We start from the raw sequence: 22452 nt of genomic DNA on the forward strand, positions 1-22452 counted from the left end.
TCATGTTATATAATGCATTTACTAATGTGAACAAATACAACTTTTTCATATGATATTATTCAGCACACATAAACGAATAATCCAGGGTCTGTTCTGTTCACACAACAGCTTACAGTCACAGCTCTAATACAATAATATTATGTATGAATATAAACGCTGAACGAGCAACTCGAGTTAAACTTGTGTACAATTTGCACAGGATGTCTGTAACCATAGTGACAGTTGTAAATTGAATGACTGTACCTTTATCAACAAAATATTATATTACAATAGAGGCAGGGCTGATGTGCTATTTTATGCGCAATGTTTCTGCTGTTTACTTTCTCCTAAGACCTAAACGGTCGTGTTTATATTAGGATATTTGCAAAGACGGAATTTTTGAGGCATATGTGTTATTTAACGCCAGTAAAGCGGCAAAAAAACTCACAACACAAGCTCAATGAGAAACGAATGAGCGGCTTGCATACTCCTCTGACACAGAAACAGCATTTAGCACTGTTGTTTGTGTTTGAATGGCTTAAAATTCCTTGACTTTAAACTGCGGTGCTTAAATATATGTACAAATGTTACGTTTTTGTGACCACACGCAAATGCAACTGCAAGACAGGTGGATGACATCAAAGTCCCGCAAGAGCATTTCGGAAGCAGTCTCCTCTTATGATTCCTCGTCAATCCCTCTCACGGGATTTGGATGTCATCTGCCTCCTTGTTCTTGTGGCGCCACATGAAGTTTACCCACGAGTTTAACAAACCAGTTGTATCAGCCACTGGCTAGATCACCATAGCATTAAAAAACGTGACACGGATGATCACGTACGTGAGAAATCATTTACCCCCAAAATACAGGACCACTAACGTTAGTCGTACTGTGCAAAGACACGCAAGTTACCTGGATGTTTGGTTTTCTTAGCCCACGAACTGAAAGGCTTGCCAATCTTCATCATTTCGCTAAGCCAAGTAAATCTCCATTGGTCTTTTACACCTTTATCGATCTTCAAAACATCGGACCCGTCCTGCATTATAAGTTTGACCACGCTAGCTGAAATTAAGTTTTACCTCAGCTTAACGTAATACAGTCAGAAAACCCGGAGTGGATCCGGTGCGTAGCGATTACAGAACGCTTACAGTGGAGAGAGGAACGTGATATGGCTCCACTCCAGGCTTTGATCACATCCCAAAGAGGAAAGATCTTTGATTATGTGCCCAGATATGCTAAAGCCCATAATTAAACGAACTAACGCGAACGCAGATAGAATTTCAATCAAAATAGGACACCTGATAGTCTGAAAAATAATACCTAATTTGGAAAAAATAATACCTCTGAGACCACATTTAACACTTTTAATGGCCTTAAATTTGACAATTTTGATTGATCACTTTTAATACTTTTTAAAACCCCGCGGACACCCTGTTGCCACAGTCAGCAATATTTGAACACAATGAACACACCTGGGGCCTGTTGCACAAAAGTAGAATTAAGATATCGAGGATAAATGACTGAGCTGAGCTCAATGAAGCCAAAACAAGTGCATCCAGGCTTAGTTGGTTGCACAAAGACCAAGCCAGGATGATCAGACACGGATTCATTAAGCCAGGTGAAACCAATCCTGGATAGGTGCGCGCTCACGGATCACTCAAATAGACCCCGCCACCGATAACAGATTCACCGATTCAACATGACAGGCGTACTTTTCCCCGTCGGAGGGACAAATGCTCATGGAGGCTTACGAAAAGGTAAAGGATAGGGGTGGGACAAAAAATAGATTCTTAGATGAATCGCGATTCGGACGTGGGCCCATTCTGAATCGATTCACAAATGTCAAGAATCGATTCTTAAATGTTAGTTTACAAAATAATGATGTCACGTTATCAGAACCAAAAGGCGGAACTCAACTGGGGGAGCGGTGATGCGCACGGACAACTTAAGAGAGCACGCACTGCACGAGTGCATAGCGGAGCTTACAAGAGTAGAAGAGAAAGAACACTTTAAATGCTTGTAGGATTATACTGCATATATCTCTACATTGAATTTAAGGCTGTCACCATTACTCTATTCTTTTTGAGGATAAAAAAATCCTTGATTACATGTCGAGTACTCCTTAAAATAGCGGAGATGCGGTTTAGTGAAAATTACAACAGTTCCAGAAGCATACAAATCAGCACTACGCTGCCTCTCTCTCTCTCTCTCTCTTTCTCGTTTGCTCGCTCACACACACACCGTGCGCGTGGATCACTCCTGCGTGAGCCGTGAGGAAATAATGCGCATCCTTGTGAATTTTGGAAGTTAAAGACGACTGAGCTGTAGTGGCCTGGCAAAACACATTTGAGAAGAAAGGCGCAGCAACTCAAAAAGACCTGCGTGTTTCACAATTACTCTAAAAGACCATAATGACAATTTCACGCGTGGAGCAGCAGTTAACTTATGTGCGATCTACCGGCATTGCCTTTGCGATTGACGTATTGGACACCCCTGCCCTAAACCATCCGCTGACTGTTTAGATATAACATGAATATACTTCTGTTAAAAAAATATGCACATAGTTTGTTATTCAGTCGCTGGTTGCGCTGCATTATACAGTAATACTGCCAATCACTGTGTATAATGATGATGATTAGACGCTTAACTTTAGTCAGTTCGTGGAAGTATGCCTATATGCCGGTTAACATATAGAATTAATATGTCACGTTTAATTACTATTTTTACTGGTTTTAATGTCTTACAACAGAAACAGGACATATATGTATATAAGAATGACATTATTTATCCCTTAGTTGCATTAAAGTACAGTATATGACAGTTCAGAGACTAGTGGCAAAAGCGCAAACATTAACCTGGCTTTGAGAGCAAATGTGACATAATGACGGCACAGATATACAAATTAGTACGTCAAGAATCGATTCTGAATCGAATCAGGACACTAAGAATCGATTCTGAATCGATTCATGAGGGTCCAAGCGATTCCCACCCCTAGTAAAGGATATAATAAAGAAGAAAGGCAACACTGCCACAGTAATAAAGCAACGAGAAAAAGCATGGCAAAGTATTGCAGACCGTCTGAATGCGTAAGTAGTGCACAATTACAGACTCACCGCTCTGCTGAAACATCACAATTAAAATATTTATTTCACATCTCCAAAACCGCAGTTGTACTCTGATTATGAAACCGTATTTTTTTTTTATTGAAATGGATTGCAAATATGAGTGAAAAAGTAACTCCATCACACTGTATAAGGCTTCAATAAATTATCAAATCCTTACATTATTACCACGCACACTAGTACTTAACCTTAGCCGTTGTGCTTCTTATGTTGTCCACCGTTTTTTTTTTGAGGGGGGGAGAGGGTTGTTCTTTTATTAATATAAAGCTACTTTGAAAAAAACATTGAAACAATTGTGAAAAGCGCTATATGAAAAAAATACAATTGAATAAATAGATGAGCTAATAATAATTATGAATTAAAGTGATTTAGTGCCTTTCAAAGGACCCAAGGTCGCTTGCTCACTGCACTGCAAAAAAATGACTCTTACTTAGTATTTTTGTCTTGTTTTCAGTAAAAATATCAAAAAAATCTTACATTTTTAAACAAAAAAATATGCCAATACAATAAGAAAACCATTCTTGAAAAGTTTACTTTTTTCATAAACACTATAATTCAAGAACATTTTTATTATTTCATTGGCAGATTTTTTTTTTGCTTGTTTTAAGCACAAATGTACTTTTTATATGTTTTGTCTAAACTAAACTTATCTTTTTCTAGGTAATTTTGCTCATCAGGAAAATACATCTTAATTTAAGAATTTTAAGATATTTTTTACTAAAAACAAGACAAAAATACTAAGAGTCATTTTTTTGCAGTGCGACTCCATTAAATGTTCTTTGTGATAAAGAAAGTCTCTCTTTTTGTGTGTGGTGTGTGTGTGTGATGTAGATTAAACATGACTTGGCCAAAACGGACATGGCAGCAGGTCAAAATCAAATATAAGAACATTCTGCAGAATGGTAAGGGCCCTGACTAATACTTAACAATGCACAAGCATAAATTGTACCCAGAAGGTGTCTGTTCACTCAATGTCACTGTTTTAGCAGTGAAAAAGAATACCCACAGCAAAGGCATGGGTGGTGGGTCACCAAAAGCTGACCTCACCCCAGCAGAGGACCTAGCCTTGGAGCTTAATAAAGGCAGGCCCGTGTTGGAGGGGATCCCTGGGGGGAAAAGAGACAGGCATAGGTCCCTCCCAAGATGCCACCCACTTTATACAAGGTATGTCCTTCCATCTCTACATGGGACGCAATCACATTCATATTGAATCTATTTGGACTGTCTTTTGCCTATTGCCTTGCAGCGTCTGGCAGCAGTGTTTTACTGTTAGGTTGTTTTCACATATATTGGTGCGCACCGTGGTGCGGCCTCGGAGCGCACCAAAATACATTGTATCATTTTTCAGTTAGTGCGGTCCGTGTTCACATATATATATTTTTTACTTTACTCGAAATGCCGCACCGTACACCATGTGACAACGGTCAGCGCTGTCATTGGTCTCTGACAGCTCTTACCGTCTCATGACCACCCCCACGTTTCCACGACAACCAGCTTGACAGAGAGAGCGCAGCTATCAAGATGTGGAGATAAACGATGCACGTCTTTGTGAAGTTTCTTTGCTTTAACGCGAAATTGCGTAGCTGTTCTATTAAAGCCTTTCTCACGGAGCCGTTTGCTAAAAGCCCATAATGTCACTATTTGTGTGTGGAGGACAGCTATGCATTTATAAAATCATCAGCTCAAACGTAAAGGAGACAGCGAATCTCTATGCAACGGACCAGGATTGGCTTGTTTGTTGTTAACCCACAATATAACACCAGGCTCACGTCACAACGAAAGCCCAGTTGCTCAAACATGTGGAGAACTTCCTGTATTTAGTTCGGCCCGAGGTCCAGCAGTGTTCACACCACAGGTGGGTCGCCCCAGAGTTCGGCAACAGCCGCTCCGAGACCACCTGTTTAGAGCGGTCTCGGAGCGGTCGTTTAGTGCGCACCCGAGTGCGGCTGTTGTGTTCACACTGACCCAAACGCACCGTACTCGGAGCGACACGTCATTTGGGCCGACCTAAACAGTGTATATGTGAAAACACCCTTAGAGCCACCAGCACGAGCAGCAAAACTGGTGCCGATCCAGTGAGTACTCCATCAAAGGCATACTGTAGGCCTGGCATGTCTTGTCTACTTGCTTCAATATGAATGTGATTAAATGTGATAGGGTGAAGGCACCAGTGCAGCAGCAACAGCACACGACAGCGACTAAAATGATGAGGAGACTATCTCTCTGGATTCCAGAATGCATGAGGTATCATGTCAAGCCTGTTAAAGTACTATTCAGCCTACAATGGTGAGGAGTCCTCATTTGGAGCCCTCACAAAATCAAATTTCTTTTACAGGACCCAGATGCTGTACAGTGGGAAAACCAGCCTGGCAACATAGTGCATATTAATGGAAGGACACTACTGTCACGACACGAATAACGGAGAGAACCCAAACGCAGACAAAAGTAAAAATAAACTGAAGGTTTATTTAAACCAAACAACACAAAAACCCACGAGGGGGTAAAACAAGTAATAGCTGACGAAGTAGATAACAAAACAAAGAAACAACACTGAATACTGAAACAAAAGACTTAGAATTAGATTCAGGCAACCCGGATGACGGGAACTAAACACACTGAAACCAGACAACATACGAGCACAAGACAGAGGACAAGAGGGCATTATAAAGACACAACTCAAATGGGGAACAGGTGCAAAGGATTACATAATCAGGACGAGAGCACATAAGGGAGTGGGGTAAAAGTGACAAGACACTGGGAACATGTGGCAAAAGCATACAATGATAAACCACATGTCCCCACACGAAACACAGTACTGCCATGATCTTGCCCTATGACATCAGACCTGAATCTAACACAGAGGTCTGACAAGACCATGACAGTGACAAGACACTGGGAACATGTGGAAGCCACACACAATATGACTCCACGTGTCCCCACACAGAACACAGTACTGCCATGGTCTTGCCATATGTGACCCGTCACGGAAACCAGGGACTCAAGTCGGCAGCACAAGTTTCGAGAAAATGAGAAACAAAGTTTTTTTTTCGAAATTTGTGATTTTCGTTTTATTGCAGAATCTGTTAGTTAAGATCACGAAGAAGCCTCTCCATGTTTGAGATAGCAGTTTTTGTATATTTAAAAGCGTACATTTTGCGGTTAAAATAGGCTTGTTTTTCCGGAGATTCTAGCGTGCAGCGGGGGGCGTCATTGTCTGTGTGTATATTTACATACTGTATAAGCTTGTGTTTTCGCCTCCGCCCCCAAAGGGAACAGCGTGACTACTAAATAAGGATAGTTCGCCCAAAAATGAAAATAATGTAATTAATGACTCACCCTTATGTCGTTCTAAACTCGGAAGACCTCCGTTCATCTTCGGAACACAGTTTAAGATGTTTTATCGTTAGATTTAGTCCGAGAGCTTTCCCCTTCATTGAAAATCTATGTATGGTTTCCATGTCCAGAAAAAACATCATCAAAGTAGTCCATGTGACAACAGTGGGTCAGTAAGATTGTGTTGATGCATCGAAAATACAGTTTGGTCCAAAAATAGCAGAATTACGACTTTATTCAGCATTGTCTTCTCTTCCGGCTCGAGCGTGAAGTCACGTGACTGTAGTGACGCGCTGCCCTGTTCCTCAGACATGTTTGCTAAGTTTTTTTTTTTTTTCAAACTTATAGCCTGCGTCTCCCCAGACTGTAAAGCTCGGGCGCACAAAACAAAAGAAAAATAAAAGAAGCTGGGGCGGAACAAATAACAGTCAGCCGCATCGTACGTCAGCCGCGTCACTGACTTTATGCGGCGCCGCAGTCGGATGACGTCAAAGTACCGCGAGAGCACTTCAAGAAATCTTACGGAGTAGTTTAATTTCAACTCGCTCTCGCGGTACTTTGACGTCATCTGTATGTCAGTTCTTGCAGCGCAGCATGAGTCCAAACACACAGAAGTTACACAGATATCGTTGTATTCTTCATATAATTGGCTACATGTTTTGTCTATCAATATTTTCCATGAAGTCATTGGCTGATGGAGGAACGAGCGAGCCATTGGTAACCTCTCTAAAGGATGTCACGTTTTCGACGGCGCTGTTTGGATGATCTATTATACTACTTCCCTATTTTAAATACAAACTTTGAAGGCAGGTTCATGTGTTTAACGGGGTGTAAGCTCATATACCCTTACATGTTACGATTTAAATAGTCTTCAGATTATATATTATATTGTATTACCAGACATTCATGCGAAATCTGATGTAAACAATCTATATTTCACGGATTATACGCATTTGTGGACAAATAATGGTCATTGGATAATCTGAAACAGACTGGATTCGACTTGTGATCCCCACAAAGGTAAAAGAGTCATGTTTATTTTTGCGGGTTGTCATTTGGTCATAAAATACTACATATGATGCTAGAACATCTCAAAAAGGGTTTTACAGGGGGCATGGCTTAGCTAAATGAGATGTAAATGAGCCCTATTGTCTCCCCCAGCTGAAAAGAAGAGTCCCTTTCGTCTCGATTTTCTCGGTTTGAGTATTTCTGAGTTCCTATATTCAAATGGCCACAACTTCTCCAAATCTTATCAGATTTCCATGTGTTACACATCGTTGGAAAGCTTAGAAACTGCACTTTCAGAATCTGTGAATAACTCAAAATGCCCAGATCCGACTTGTGTCCCTACTTTCCGTGACTGGTCACATATGAACTCAGACCTGACTCTGGCACAAAGGTCTGGCAAGACCATGACAACTACATCTTGCCAAATTTCTGCTGGACTAATTGTATTGTGTTCACAGAGCTCACAAGCTGTCAGACAGTTGTATTGCTGAAATAAAAAAGAGGACAATTAGGAAACTGGACCTTGATATAAAAAAACTTGAGCGAGAGGTGACTTATGCCTTTTAATGTACACTGTATGCTAACTGTAACACAAATGTATTCATCATTATTCTCCTTTCCTCCCCCAGCTCCAAGAAAATGACACAAGTTAAGATAAAAAATATAAGAAATATTCTTGTAAAGTCAAGTGAGCACACAGGACCTTTAGTAGAGGTCTTTAGTAGATCTTTAGTAGCTAGATTTTTTTATTTATTTTCCCAAGCAATCAGTACAAATTAGCATCATTATAAGGCACCGCCCCCTTTTGTCCACCCCCCAGCACCAGGTGTGGTCACTGGCCTAAATAAAGGCCCAAAATGGTGTGTTTCTTTCTGCTCTGACAATGGCGTGCCCATTCTTGAGAGATGTGGTGGATGAAGAAGCACTTGTGCTCAGGAGAGCCTTCAGGCGAGAAAGGGTCTTCAGGGACCAGTTGGACCCACTGGCCTTCTCTGATGACCATCTATATGAAAGATACAGGTTTTCTGCAGATGGCATCAGGTATCTGTGCAGACTGCTGGGTCCCAGGATTAAGCACCGCACAGCACGGAGCCATGCACTGAGTGTGGAGCAAATGGTTTGTGTGGCCTTGCGCTTTATTACAAGTGGAGCCTTCCTGTACTCAGTGGGGGATGCAGAACAGCTGAACAAGGCCACAATTTGCCGCACAATAAGGAGTGTGTGTCTGGCTATTAATGCTTAAGCAGATGTCTTCATCTCCTTCCATGGCCACAGAAGACTCTGTGACATCAAAGAGGAGTTCTATAGGATTGCAGGTAAGAGGATCTACAAATTACAGTAAAATGCAGAAAGACGTGCCCCATATCGTAAAGTTCGCCTACGCGAATTTTGCTTCTAATGCTGGAAAGAGCAGCGCTAAATGTTGTGTGTTCACAATTGAGGTAAAGACCGGGACAACCTCAAACTTTAACAGAAACCTGTCACGGATGCACCCAGAAAAGTAAGTAAAATGCTTTCCATTGCCTAACATTAGCTTTTTTCAAAAAAATATTATTGGGAGAAGATCCAATCATAATTGTTTTCAAAGTCCTGATATCATTCCTGCTTATTATTAACATGCATCGATTCTTTGGTGGACCAGGACCTGCTCAACCTGATCAGGGTGATGCAAATGATGTACAACCCGAAGGTGTCAACCAAGCTAATAGAACAACAGGGGGCGCGTTTGGGGGTGGAGCGGATTCCATTGTGGAGAGAATGCGGGTTCTTCGCAAGGTCATGGTGGAGACCAATAGAGGTGTTCCTGGGCTCCTCACACCTGAGCTCCAAAGAGTGTGACTGTCACCTCTACCTCAAATCCGACAGGACGTGTTTGTCCGAGGAGCTGCAGATAATCGAGCACTGTTTGATCGTTGCTTTGCTGGGGACGGGGGATTGCTCCCATCGATTATCCGCAACTTGAATATACCACCCTTCACAGCTGCTGCCATGGATGAGATCAATATGCGCGGATAAATAACCGCTCACATGATCTGCGCTCTGAGAGTTCCTAGAGTGCCTCAGCAGAAACAGCTACTGATATTGGAGGTTCTGGCACCTTATGTTCCACATGACCTTGCTATGGATGTCGAGGCATCTCGAACTGCTGTGCAAGCAGTTCTTCGGAACTATACAGCGATCCGAGACAATGGGTGGATCCAGGATATGATGCATGCAGCTCTTGCTGCCAACCAGAACCCGGAACCGGGACACTGGACCCTGAGATTCAACCGAACTCCTGACCACTACGGTTGGATTAATGGAACAACTGTAATGCAAATGCTGGAGTACTTTTACAACCTTACAGAATATGTAAGTGAACGTCAAGAGGGGAGATCTATGAGTGTCATACTTACACTGACTGCTGCTTTTGCCCTTCGTGGCACCATCTCGAACAACAAGCTGGCTAGAATAGTAGCTGATCTTCAGCCAGTTGTGTCTTATGCAGCTGATGGTCTCAATCTCAGTGACATCTCACTTATATGGGCTACCTTTGGTCAATTTGTTGACGACGCTACCATGCCTGGTATAATGCGTCGTTGGCTGAGTCATATCCCCGCAGGAGCAATTAGGATGCGTGTCGTATTGTCACAAGCGGCCGGCTCGGGAATGACCTCACTGGATGTGATAGCACGAGCGTCCATGAGCATCCAGAATTTCCCTGGCCTCTCGTCGAATGTATGTACCCGCATGAATGGGAGGCTGCACAACGTGCTGTGCTCTTAGTGGGAGAGAATTCGTATTACGGATACCGCAGAGATCTCAGTGGAGTTAGATCTACTCTCTTCAAGTATTTTGCATCCTTGTGTGGTAAGCTGCTAATAGCTGCGGGTGACAAATCCTTAGATGGGTACCGCGGTTTTGCAGGAGACAAGATCAACAAGGAATCAATCACTCGAATGATTGACGCATACATGTCATCACAATCAGGAACTGACTTCGACACTCCTGCTTCGCCGGAAGCTCACGGCCGCTACAGAATATTGCGTAACTCTGTTGCTCGCCATCCAGCTAACTTGCAGACCTTGGCCAGAATGGGTGGTCACACTGATGTTCCAGCAGACCAACTTGCTCTCGCTAGAGCAGGTGAGGCTGAATATGTGCATCTACTAGACCGAGTGGCAGATCTGAACAGAGGAAAACGAACAGGCTCATGGACCTGGCCTTGGTGTACACGTCAACGTTGACCCACCGGGGAATGGTGATGATGAAGGGGAAGGTGATGATCGAGAATAACAATATGTGGTTCTCTCTTCCCACACGGCTTGATGCTGGAGTGTTCTATGTAAGCATATAGTTTCATATAGCTCGATCTTTTCTTCTAGACCTTGTTAGTTAGTTAGATTGTCTACAACTATACAACTGTCAGTATTACCTCTCTTTCAGTATATTCCTACCCAAAGCCCGAATGTGACTTACTGTTGCTTGAACAACTGTGCCTTTGGCTGCGAAGAGTAATGTTAAAGAGATAGGCAGCCTACGGTAAACACTGGTGCTACAACTTCTACCTCGGATGCGGAACCGTTATATGAAGGAGAACTTTCTGGAATACAATTTTACCTCAGTAGTGGCCCGGGTGACAGCTCTACCGACTGTAGGTGTATCTCCATTTAACTATAAAGTGGAGAAAAACCAATTATAATCTACTTTCAAACAACTAATTGTTTTCAAAAAAAAAATATATATATATATTATTGATTATCGGTTTTCAAATCTGATACTTTTAAAATGCAACATGAAAATGCAGCATGATTAAACATGCAATTTGTAAATTTTCTACGCTAGTTCTCAATCACAAGTTCACAACAATGGAAGTAAACAGATGCTTTTGATGGCGTTGTAAAGTTGCAAAGTGTGTTGCAAAGTGTATATGTCAAATCAGTAAATAAACTCCCTTTGCAATCGTGACAGTGGTGTCATTTTTGTTTAATGTAGAACCTCTTTAATACATTTTATCAGTTTTTTGAAGGTCCCAGAGTGGAGACATGAAGGCACTCTCAGACTCGAATACGGGACTCGAGACTCGACTTGGACTCGAACATTGGGCACTTGAGACTCGACCCGGACTCGAACTCTGGTAATGGTGACTCGACTTGGACTCGACTCGGACTCTTCTTTGGTGACTCGGACTTGTACTCGAACACTGGGACTCGAGACTCGACTCGACAGTTGGTGACACGACTACAACACTGATTCCAACACACAAACACATTTTAATTATTTTATTTGGAATGACCAATAATGATTAAAACAACACAGCATCCAAATATTCACAAAGAGCCCATTTTGTTTCACCTGACAATGCAAACAGTGTGAATAGTCACAACCTCATAAATTAATAAGCTATGGATAGAGATGACATCATCTTCTCCAAACATGCAGACTGCCAATGATTGCTGACACAGAACAATATCTGGCTATTTTCTTAGAGTTCTTTTTACTCAGTCCAGCAATCTGCAAGCCTCTGACGCATAATTTATGCACATGGCCTAAACTACCAAATATAAGAATAATCAGTTTTACCTTGTAGCCACACACTATCAAAGCATTTGTTAATGCCTGGTACTTTAAAATTTTCTCAGAAAAGCATAAGTCCATGTACACATCAAAACAACATCCCACTTCCAAAATCAGAATGTTCATATGGCGGTTTTCCATTGCATAGTACCCCACGGTTTAGTTTAGTTTGGGTCGGGTCAGCTTACTTTTGGGAGCTTTTCCATTGGGGTCACTTCGTAGTACCCGATACTTTTTTTCGTACCACCTCAGTTGGGGTTCCAAGCGACCCGAGCTGATACCAAACGTGACGCGAAAACACAGTAGATCACTGATTGGTCTAACGAGAATCGTCACTACACTCATCACTTCCAGCGTCATTGGATTCGCGACACAAAACACCAAACCTCCTAGATTTGAAAATAGTTGCTACCAGCTACCGCACAGTGCAAACGAAAAAGAAAATGGCTATTTCATGTTCAAATGAGGAGGTGCAGACTTTCCTCTCACTGATTGCAGAGGAGCGGATCCAGCGAGGGCTCGATGGGTCTGTGCGGAATGAGAAAGTTTTTAAGGAAGTCGCGCAGCTCATGGCCGCACACAGCTATAATCTCACCTACAAACAATGTAGGGAAAAGTTGAAGAAAATGAAAGGGACTACCGAGCCATAAAGGATCACAATGGCAGGAGTGGGGTGAATAGAAGAGTCTGGAAGTGGTTTGACTTAATGGATGGTATCTATGGAAGTAGACCGGCGAACAATGGGAGAGAAGGTGCCCTCGACACGGCCGAAAACACGCTGGAGGATTATACGTTGTTTCAATGTTTTGGAATAATACTTTTTTAACTCTATGCGTATGCAATTGTACTTAAATCATCATGCCCATAACAATAGCTTATTGCAGTACAAAGAATAACGCAAGGTAGTAACTAGCAAACAGCTAACGTTAGCAGTAGCGCTATTGTTTATGGGAAGCGAGGTTAAGGGTTTTTGTGAACTGTATAACTTCTCCCAGGTGAAAAAGTAGTACACTTCCATAGTGTACTTAAAGTGCTTTATTTTCGCACACTAATTTTGTACTTAATATACTAAAAATTCATCTTTAGTACTTCTTAAGATGTTCTTAAAATCATCTAAGTGTACTTCACTGTGCTATTTTGAGACACCATAAATATAAACTAAAATGTGCTAAAAATGTATTTAAAAAATGTATTTAGATACCACTTTTAGTAAACTTGAACCCATCTTTGTATGAAAGTTGAGTTCAAGTTTAATTCAAGTGTTGAGTAAATACATTTTTTAATACAGAGATAGTATGTTAAAAATGCATTTTAGTTCATATTCATGGTGTCTCAAAATAGCACAGTGAAGTACACTTAGATGATTTTAAGAACACATCTTAAGAAGTACTAAAGATGACTTTTTAGTATATTAAGTACAAAATTAGTGTGCGAAAATAAAGCACTTTAAGTACACTATGGAAGTGTACTACTTTTTCACCTGGGTCACCCGTAAAAGTTTCACAATACAAAAGTAATTTTTTGTGTGTATGCCTATGAATTCTTATTCAAGTCACCACCTTTATGAAATGAAACATGGTTTTACTACAGTTAAAACCAAAAAACATACTATAGTAAAACCACTGTAGTAAAACCATGTTTACCATAAAATAGGCGTGGTTTCCCAAAATCAATTTAAACCATGGTTACTGTGGTAAAACCATGGTCTTGCTTATAGTAATCAATACACACACAAAAAACATGGTTATTTAATACAACAATAACTTATGGCAGTACAATAGTCTCAATAGGTAACAGGTATCGTTAGCAGTAGAACTATTGTATATGGTCAATAATGTTGATGAGTTGTTGCTAGTTTGCTTTCTGCATAACAATCTTAATTAACCTACTTTTTTTTGTTTCAGATTCATTGTCTATGATTGATGCATCATCAATTTTTTCTCAAAATGATGCATCATTCTCACAGATTAACCTGGCACCCCAAACACCAGCACGACCGCAGACACCAGCACGACAGCCGACACCAGCACGATTGCCGACACCATCAACCTCCGGCAGCAACATTATGACCCCGGTGCCTGTTGTCACAAGTGTGCAATATACTCACGTATACTAATCATATATTCAAGCCTACACGATGCTGTATATCACGCTGTACATACTTTTCTGATGTTTCTGTATATTACCTTAATTAATGTAATGATATTTTGCTTTTTTGTTTTCTGTAAAAAGTAGGGCATACATGTTGTTTGGTAAAGTAGCATCTAACTAAGTTCTACGATTTCTTCGTTGTGTTACAGGAAAGAGGAAACGAGGCAATCACCATCAGGACCATCTCTCTGTTTTAAGAGAGATGCAGGCCGCTGATATAAGGCAGCAGGAACTCAACCATGAACAATTGCAGGTGGCACTTGATGATGCCCGGCAAGCGAGAGAAGAGGAGACAGCCTTGAGGAGGCAGGAACTTAGTCAAACGGCGTCCTTTAATCAGGCTTTCCTAGGTATTATGGGGATGCTAGTACAGGCATTGACTGGTCGTAGAGAACAAAACTCTACGTAAAAACAAACTCTTTAAAATTGTTTGGGCTTTTCAAAGTTTGAAGCCGTATTCTATTTAAGTTTTTTATTAATAGTATAACTTTCTGTGAATGATCCCAATATTTTTGTGGTTTCACACAGTTTTTTTTTTTTTTTAATAAGGACATGTTTTAAAATGGAAACATGTGAGCCTTTTTAAAAAAAACTTTAACATTTTTTTATTGTTTTCACTCACTTGTTTTTACATTTAAGGACAAGGTTTCTAGGGCATACATTTTAGCACAAATACATTTTAATTGTTTGGTGCCCATTTTTACCATTACATTGTTTTATTTATATATGCCTAATGTTTATTTCTTCTCCAAACATTTGCACAATACAGTTTGATGTTTACATTATAAAGGCAACTGTTACATACAAAATTTGTTCTTGTTTTCACTTACTTGTTTTTACATTTAACCCTCTGGGGTCTAAGGGGTTTTTAGGGCGCTGGGGAAGTTTTGACATGCACTGACATTTGTGCTTTTTTCAGTTGCTTGAAAACATATTAATGGCAAAAGTCTCATAACACTGTGTTCATCACAAACTGGGCTTCAATATCATATAATCAACATGTATGTACATGTTTGTATTTTTGAGAGAAAAATGTTTATGCATGGTTTTTGAAAAAGCAAAATTTTTAAGTCACTGATATAACACCACAAAACTCATTCTTAACATGTTTTCCCAAGACTTTTCAAAAAAACATCTAGTAGTCTAGAGTTTTTTCTTCAAAATGATGTGAAAATCATATGTCCTACTTATTCACATAAAGCAAGATATTGATTTACAATTTCTAAGACACTTTTGCTTGGGAAAGGCTGTATGCGTGGAGGCGGGAAAGCTCCTGAATAATCAGTGATTGACAGCTGAGAGACAAAAGAGTTGAATAATGAGCCACTAATGAGCCTTGTGGGGATGTTCAACAGTAATGTAACCCTCAGTAAAACCATGATAAGGTTTACTTTTCAATACAATGTAAACACACACACACACACACACACATTTTTTATATATATATATATATATATATATATATATATATATATATAGAAATATTTTCTATTAATATCACAAGTATAAGTTACCCTTTAAAAACCATAGTAGCCTAATCATGGTAAAGGTACTGTTTGGCCATCGTAAAGTGAACACAGGGTTTGTGTTTGGTTGGCCAGCCAGAGGTTTACTTTTGTGCAGTAAAAAGCTCAAAAGAACAACTGCCTATCGTTGTCTGGACTGCTATTTGTGTTTTTGTAATCATTATAGTAGAAACACAACCAGGGACACGCGTGATAAACTTATCAATGTTTGTTTACAGCCGCCGCCATTACATTACCTCACGTGTTGATCATGAATGCAAACGTGTGCACATGCAAGTGATCCTGTGTTTAATAAACTTGCTGTGCGGAGATATGCGCTTAGACACAACTAAATAAGGATTGTACTGTCTGCAATCGCGTATTTTATAAGAATACCAAAAAGCGCGTTGAGTTTCCTGACTCGCGTGTTTGTGTATGTGTGTTCCGGTCGCGTCAACTGACGGAAGACAAAGAAAACACTCGCGTCTGGAGAAACTGACACACATCCGCAAGTAAATAAGGATTTAGATGTCGGACATCGATCCCGTCACACTGACGAAGCACACACACTCGCGTCTGTCTGGAGATTTAGGCGCGAGTAAACAATGTGATGTGTGCAATCGCATCTTTTATAATGATACCACGAAGCGCTTCAAATATGAGGCATTGTGTGTTTGTGTGTGCGTTTGGACGTCGGTCGAGTCACACTCGCGTCTGGAGATAACTTTAGTTACAGTCACGAGTAAACAAGTATATGTCATGTTTCCAGCACTCGGATTAAAACTCAACACAGCAGTGAATGGCTGCAGAGACGGAATGTCCATTGACTGTGGGGTTGACTAATGAATATGGATGATCTCTGCTCTTCTCTTCAATGGAGCGGGGCGTGGCTCATTATAGATAATGAAGCAACAAAAGAAAGACGGTACATCTCTCTCTTCTAATACAGTTAACAACGAATTACAATATTTGTTTTCGATTTCACTTACATCTTCCAAAAGCAGACATTCCAAGGATTATGTAGACATTTATATTTTGTTTCTATGAAAAATATTCGTTAAGTTAGAGTTAATTTTTCTGACGTGTTTCTGAAAGGACTTCACTGAGGGAGAGAGAACAAAACGCGCATCATGTTTATTTTCTTAATTTTGCGAAAAGCACAACATGCTGTTTTTATTGGGAGTGGACAGAAAAAAAACTAGACAATTTAACGTTTTAAATGATGTATAAATCATATCTGTATGTCCAAAATCAGCAGAGTTATCTAAGTCCCCTTGGGGAGTGATTTAAAAATAAAGAGTTTGCGGCGCCCGCGCCGCAGCCGACCCCAGAGTGTTAAGGACAAGCTTTCTAGGGCATACATTTTAGCACTAATTGTTTGTTGCACATTTTTACCTCTAAATTTTGGTATTTATATATGCCTTATGTATATATGTCACCTACACCTTTACATAATACAATTCGATGTTTACATTATCAATACAACTTTGCTGTTTGTGTTGATAAATACTTTTGTGGTTTCACACACATTTTCAATATAAGGCCGAGTTGTATAGTGCATACATTTTCGCACCAAGTGTTTTTAAACTTTTTAATAAGTGTTAAATTTGTTTATTTACGTATGTATCCATTTGTTTGTCACAACATTTGCACACTACAGTTTGATGTGTACCCTTTTATCTCTATAACTTCCTGTTTTGATAAATCAACACTTTCAAACAGGTTTATATTTTACATTGCCTCATGTACAATTGGATTATTATAAAGAAAAAGAAAAATTTTCAAATGATAGAGGCAGACAAAACAATTTTTTAAAGATGGTAGACATTTATTGACAATACACATGGCTGTAAAGATTACAAAATAAAAGTTAACTATTCAAGTAACGCAAGACCTTGACGTACATCCCTGCCCTCCTCCTCTGCAGCCTGTGCCACCGCCACCACTGGTTCTGCTGCTGAAGGTGTGTCCCATGCACTTTCATAGGCCTCTCCATGACTTTCACACAGGTTATGTAAAGCACAACAAGTCAGCACCATAGATTTTACAAGGTTGACTGCACAGTCATTTCTTTTCATGAGACAGCGCCACCTTCCCTTAAAATCTACCAAAAGCATTTTCAACCACCACACGCACTCTGCAGATTTTCATATTGTACACCTGCTGTTCCACAGTCAGCCGTCCAGTGTCAGTGAATGGTTTTAGGAGCCAGTTCTGTAAGGGATAGGCAGAGTCACCTAGGATGTAATAGCCTACATTCACACCACCAATGGTTCTTGTGTAAGCTGGCATGAGGTTTCCCCGACTTGCCAACTCCCACAGCGTGGACAATCTCAAAACCCGAGCATCATGCATGCTTCCAGGCAGTCCTGTGAAAACATTCCTGAAAAGTACTTTACCATCCACAAGACCTTGAAGGAGGATACTGGAGTGCCAGCCTTTACGGTTGAAATAGTCACAGTGATACTCTTCTGGTGCTATGATGTGTATGTGTGATCCATCTATAGCACCAATACACTGTGGGAGACCTCATCTGTTCTCAATGTAAGCAGTCATTTCTCTAAACTTTTCCTGGTCTGGTAGACGAATTTGTTCTGGTACCAACAACGCCTCTGCTGCAGCACAGAACTCTTGAACACATCGACAAACTGTTGTTATGCTTACTCCAAAAAGATGTCCAACACTTCTGTACTCTGAGGCCGTTGCCAGCTTCCACAGTGCGATAGCTATTCTCTTCCTTGGAGATACACACACGCGGAAGTTTGTGTCATTTCTACTTATCGCTGGACGCAGTTTGATGCACAGGTAGACAAACGTTTCTTCAGACATTCTGAAATTCTCCAGCCACTGACTGTTTGTGAATCCTGGAACAATCACATCCCACCACTCAGAAGCTCGGTCAAATGCCCAAACAGATGGCCTGAGGCATCGTCTTTGCAAAAAATCAGAGATCTGTAATACACAAGATACGTCTTTTAATGTGTAATATTGGCAAATAAGTTTAATACATGTTTTGTAACAGTATCACTCTGATTACGACCATAAACAAATTTGAAATTAGCTTACCTTTGCGCGCCGTTGAGCACACCTTCTGTTGTACTGTGCATTTTTTTTGTACAAGTTCAAAAACGTTCTTGTACTTCTTGGCTGTACTTTCTTTTGCTGCCATCAGCCTCCTTTGAAACAAACTTCGTTGTGTTGAAGTAAAAAAACATCCACATGCCGAGAATAAAGAAAAAAATTCCTTCGATGTGCTCCATTGCTCGTCGTTTGTGTTTGTACGAGTCGTGCTTCGTTTGTGTTTGTATGAGTCGCATTTACGATGATGTCACGGCAATATAGGGTGGCGCATATACACGACAAATCTAAACACCTCCCACTCGGAAGCGACACAAAAAACTCAATGGAAAAGCAAACCACGCCAAAGTGAGGTGAGCTGACCCGACCCAAACTAAACTAAACCGTGGGGTACTATGCAATGGAAAAGAGCCATTAGAGAGTTCATCAACAGCTACAATGCCTGGAGTGTTTGGATTTTCATTAAGAACACTTCTAAGAAAGTTTACATCATTCAGGTTTGAAAACCAACCAATTTTAACAGTCTTGTTTATGTGTATTGCACTTTGTCCAGAAACTTTGCGCAGTTCTTCAGCTGTTATATTTAGGATGCGATCATGGCGTGCGATGTAAAGTCCTTTAACAGGCATGAAAATCCCTCACTTTTCGGTGAAATTCGCCGTTTTGAAGCCAAAAAAGGTGACCCACGTGAATCGTGTAAATTCGATGAGAAAACATTTTTGAGGGGGAGAGGGGGTATGCGTGCGATGTTTGTAGACGGGTCCTTCGCCGTCATCCAACATGTATCCCAGACATTAGGTTTGTTTGAGCTCATGCAGCGCAGGCTGCAAAAACCGACAGGCAGGCAGGTGACATCAAAGTATCACGAGAGTGAATCGAGAAGTCATAAGGAAGACTGCTTTTGAACGGCTCTTGCGCTACTGTGATGTCATCCGCATTTTCCGTTTTTTTTCCGTTCTTTGTCATACACGCTTGTTGAAGATGCGTAGAGCGACTGCCTTCGAGACATAAAGTAAACAGAAAACGCTGTAAGGCTATAACTGTAGAATTCTAATGCATCAATCAATTAAAACAACAATATATACACAGACTGACATTGCAAAGTGACCTAAAAGATTTTTTGTTGGAATGGATTGGAAGGAATGATAGATATACTCCTCGCTTGTAAGTCACATTGGTCTACTAGTCTAACGGCTGTAAGTACTTAAACTGCAAAATATTGCATGAAATGCTGTAATAAGAACATACTGTTACTAATACTGTTAAGGAGAAAGTTTACCGTTTACAGTAACATTTAAGCAATTTTAGACTATTTGAGCGACAAAGACGCTAAAGTGAACGGTTTTCGGTGAGCACACGCGCACAAACTCCAAAGCCCACGCACTGAAACGTGTTTCAAAAATCACGCTAACACATAATTTCTTTGGGCTTGACAGGAGATATACAAACTATATTGTAATACCACAGTATCTGCAAGTAATCTCATAAAAACAGTTGTTTATTAAAAGTGAGCAGTTGATCATATGTGTCAGTGTATAGATCGCTTCTCCGTTGTTAAAGGGACAGTTCGTCTTATGAGAAATGCTTATGTTTGAGTCATTATGTTAATCAAACTACAGAAGACAAAAGGAAAATCACTTTTATAGCTTTAAAAAGTTCAATTATATTAATTTATATAATAAAAAACAGTGTTATATTAATTTGATACTGTTTCTCTACCTAATCAATACTGCAACTTTGTTCTTTTAGATTTTATATGCTTGTAATTTCTTTATTTGTTCTTATTTTATTTTCCCGCATCACTTTTTTGCTTATCTGAAAATTATTCAACCCATGACTTAAAAACTATAATGTAATTCATTTAACCAGTACTCTATTGTAAAATTAAGTCATTTTAAATTAGATGTAGCCCTTCAGGTCCACCCAATTCCAAGGCCAACTTAAAATTGTATTGCCTTGCGACTGATGGTCAGATTATGGCAAAATAAAATGATTGCAGATGTAAAATAGTAAGGGAATGCTACTTGTTACAGCTTTCCACATTTATCAACCCATTTAATTAAACATGGTTTCGGTTACTAGTCAAATGTTTACATAGGCCACATCGCCCCTCGAGCACCCTTCTCACCTTTTTCACCCCTGCCCCGTTTTCATGCCTGTTTAAACGCCAAGCATCCGTTCATTATGTGCGCTGTAGATTCCATTATCTTATCAATATGTAGTAAGCAAAATGGTTAGTGATGTTTAGGAAACCACAGGGAAAGATTGTATTTGGTCTGAAGAGTTTGTAACCGAGCTTTAATAGCAAATCTTAGGATACCTTCGTTAACGGGCGAATTAGAGTGTGAGACTGTATGATCCGCGCACTGCAGGCATGCAAGTTTACCTTGAAGGTGCAGGTTTACCCAATAATTGCGCTGTTGTGCTTGAAAGTATTGAAGTATTGATACCTGCACATCTGACCATTCAGCTTCTTACTTGTTCCAGAGTGATGTACAGTCGCCTCAGCATTCACGTTTGGATCCATAATCTGCCCTTCGCTGATATTCACCTGCTCTCCGCCAGTATTTACCCAGTTTAACTATATATCTTTATTGCTGCATTAATCATTTAGATGGGGCCAATTCGAGTGAACTCCAAATCCTGTCGCCCCCTGGTATCCAGCTTTCCACAAGGTTTCTTTCGGTAACCGAGGAAACCTGGTTCTCCATCCGCAGCATAGCGGACCTTACGATTACTTAGAGTCAACTGCAATGAGCGCTGGGCAACTTCACGAACTGTGAGGTTATCATTATTCAACATATGCAGTAAATGTTGTACTCTGGTAGCTGTATATATCCATTCAATATTAGGAATCCCCAGTCCCACTTCTGATTTGTTCATAAAGAGAATACTTTAAAATTCTTGTTGTATGTGTATTGAGACTTAACCACTTTCTTACCAGCTGCACGGTCGTATCGTTTAGCTCCTTCAGAACTTTGTTAGCAATGTAGACATTAGCAAACAGATGCTGGATCTTTGATAGAGCTATATCCCGGATAGCCTGAACTTTCATGCTGGTCAGTAGGGGGCACTGGTCTATTAAATTTAGTCTGCTGGAGTATTCCTTACAAATATCGCTCACTTGCTCTTGCCATTCTCCTGCCACATTGAACATGTGTCCTAAATAGTATGATTAAGGTCTTGAGTAAACTCTAATTGTACTTCTAGCGATTGTAAATGATGGAGACTGATTATACTTGGCCCTATAACATCTATTGCCACCGCTGCGTCGTTCATAGAACACCGCACATTTGTTGCTCTTAACTTCAAGTCCAGACCATTGCAGGAAGCGATCAGTGTATGACAGCATGTTGGTAATGACGTTCTCCTCACTTGATACTATGAAGACGTCATCGGCAAAAGCCTGAACTGGATTTGGAGATGTAATGTCAGGCGGGGCAAGAAGACATAACCATTTCAACCAGTGGTTTAAGGCCAGTATGAAGTTCACGGCACTCCAAGGACACCCTGTCTTCATCCCAACTTCAAGTTGAATTGGTTTCGTTAATTTATGTCCGCAAATCACTTGTAAAAATGAATTATCATATACATTTTTGATTATATGTATATACTGTTCAGGCAATTTTATTTCAATTTTACACACACACACACACACACGCACACACACACATTCTGGTTTCCATGTTTTGTGGGGACATTCCATAGACGTAATGCATTT

General features: G+C 40.3%; 1 long non-coding RNA gene across 1 annotated transcript in view; it reads left to right on the forward strand.

Moving 5' to 3' along the window:
• LOC135718140 (uncharacterized) overlaps nucleotides 1-5492 on the forward strand; it is a 140311-nt gene extending 134819 nt beyond the window's left edge. Inside the window, exon 5 of the long non-coding RNA XR_010520579.2 lies at nucleotides 5435-5492. This is a non-coding gene — a long non-coding RNA (uncharacterized lncRNA). The remainder of the gene's footprint in view (nucleotides 1-5434) is intronic.
• Nucleotides 5493-22452: the final 16960 nt, after the last annotated feature.

This window comes from Paramisgurnus dabryanus, chromosome 10, assembly GCF_030506205.2.
Source record: "Paramisgurnus dabryanus chromosome 10, PD_genome_1.1, whole genome shotgun sequence".
Lineage (NCBI taxonomy): Eukaryota > Metazoa > Chordata > Actinopteri > Cypriniformes > Cobitidae > Paramisgurnus > Paramisgurnus dabryanus.